Source organism: Berghia stephanieae, chromosome 11 (assembly GCF_034508935.2).
Source record: "Berghia stephanieae isolate SIO BIC M18660-M18661 chromosome 11, UCSD_Bste_1.3, whole genome shotgun sequence".
NCBI lineage: Eukaryota > Metazoa > Mollusca > Gastropoda > Nudibranchia > Aeolidiidae > Berghia > Berghia stephanieae.
In genome coordinates this window covers 14,990,299-14,992,798 of record NC_088370.1, presented here as the reverse complement: position 1 = coordinate 14,992,798, position 2,500 = coordinate 14,990,299, and positions in this window count along the sequence as shown.

Genomic DNA, 2,500 nt, shown 5'->3' with positions numbered 1-2,500 from the left:
CTCTAAAGGGACCATTGACCACTAATCCAATCCACGCGTCAATGAATATTATCATCTCTTACCATCTACCAAATATAAAATTAACCTAGTTCGGGGCACTGACTTTGTCGAAAGTTAAAAATATAAATTTTATTACCTTTATATGTTTTTATCGTATGACATATAAATAACATAATATGAAATCATGATATAAATTATGTCCTTTATTTAACACAAAATATTTCTTTTGGGTTTCTTTCAACGAAAGATGGAGTAGGCCACGCGTCACCAGCCATGCACATCCGAACTTAAACACTAGACTATAGAATAAGTTTCTCAATATTATGTTTTACTAGTGGAAAACTCCTCTAAGATGTCTATATAATGTGCCTATCCACTCTGTAAGCTTACCTCCCCTCCCCCCCCCCCAACCTTCTTCTTCTTCTTCTTCTTCTTCTTCTTCTTCTTCTTCTTCTTCTTCTTCTTCTTCTTCTTCTTCTTCTTCTTCTTCTTCTTCTTCTTCTTCTTCTTTCTTTCTTCTTCTTCTTTCTTCTTCTTTCTTCTTCTTCTTATTATTATTATTATTATATATTATTATTATTATCACCCGTTAATTCAATTAATTATTTATATAATCTACGTTGGCATAATGATTTGTCATTTGATGGTGTGAATGACTGTCTATCTGGTTACCCTTTTACTAGATTCGTTTGTGCGCAACTAAAGACGTTATTTCCGGACCAAATTTAATCTTTAATGGCTGAAACGATTCATCTTCTTCTATGGTGCTATCCACAATTAATTGAATATAATAATAAAAATAGCTAGATGAGTGTCTTTTCGTTAAAAAATAACAAACAAACTGTATTTCCCCCAAAATATGAGGGGGGGGGGGGGGTGTCCACTTGTAAAGACAAACATAAACTAGTAGATGATATTAGTAAGAACACGTAATTGTGGCTCACTTCAACAATATTTTTTAAAATTTTTAATTTCGGCCAAAATAAAAAAGAATTATGTTCAATATCAATGGATTAAAATAATGCCTCAAGCTGCAATAATTATATATATATATATATATATATAATATATATATATATATATATATTATATATATATATATATATATAATATATATATATATATATATATATATATATATAACATTATTTCTCACCTGTCGAGCTATATATATATAAGATAATGAGATTCTTCTCTTCTAGGTTCCATGCCTGGTCCAGGCTTCGGATACTGCATGAATTATCTCTCTCCATTCCTCCCTGTCTCTTGCTTTTTCAAACAGCTCTTGGATTGTTAGGTTGGTGAAGCCCTTCAGTTGGTCTATGAGTGTTTTTCTTTGTCTCCCCGGGCGCGTTTACCAGGTATTTTTCCACAACTTGCCAGGTATTCATTCTTATCTTTCCTTACTATGTGTCCGAAAAAGGATAGTTGTCGATCCACTATTAAGGGCATTAGTTTCCTTTGTTGGTATGTTTTTTTAGCACTTCTTCGTTCGTTTTGTGTGCAGTATACGATATTCTCTGCATCCTTCTCAAGCACCACATTTCAAAAGCTTCAATGTTCTTTTGTGTTTCTGCATTTGTAGTCCAGCTTTCGCATCCGTATAACAAGATTGGCCACACGTAGCACTTCAAGACTCGGAATCTAATCCCGAACGACATCTGTTTGTTTTTCAAAATGTTTCCCAGGTCCATGAAGGCCTGTTTGGCTTGAGTTATTCTTGCTCGTATGTCTCGGTTACATCTTCCATCTGTTGTCACTATTGAACCTAGGTATTTAAAACTTTCTACGTTGGTAAGTTGCTCGTCGTGAATCGTTATATTGCAGGTGTTGTTGTTTTCGGGGTTTTTCTGTATTACCATGCATTCCGTTTTGGTGATATTCACTTCCATTCCCTTGGCTTCACTATCTACTACCACTTTGTCAACAATCTTTTGAAGTTGGATTTCTGATGTTGCAATGAGTACCGTATCGTCTGCGTATCTTATATTATTTATGTTGTGACCTCCTACTTTTATTCCCTCCTTATTATTTATGCCCCTCATGATTGTTTCTTGGTATAGATTAAACAGATCTGGTGAGGCAACACACCCTTGACGGACTCCTTTCTTAATAGGAATGGAATTTCCTGTAGAGTTTCCGATTTTGATAGATGCCTGCTGGGTGTAGTATAATGTTTGCATGAATCTGAGGTCTTTCTCATCAGCGCCAATGGAGTGCAGTTGTTTTAGTATTTCTTCGTGGCGTACTCTATCAAAAGCTTTTTTGTAGTCGACAAAACAGAGGTATAGTGGGGTCTGAACCTGTATAGCTCTTTCACTTAAAACACGGAGGAGGTATATTGCGTTCCTTGTCCCTCTGTCAGGTTGGAATCCATATTGTTCTTCTGCGATTTCGGGGTTAATCTTATTCCTTAGCCTGTTGATAATTATACGCAACAGTATTTTGTTGATGTGGCTTATTAAACTTATAGTTCTAAAATTTTCGCATCTGACTGCAC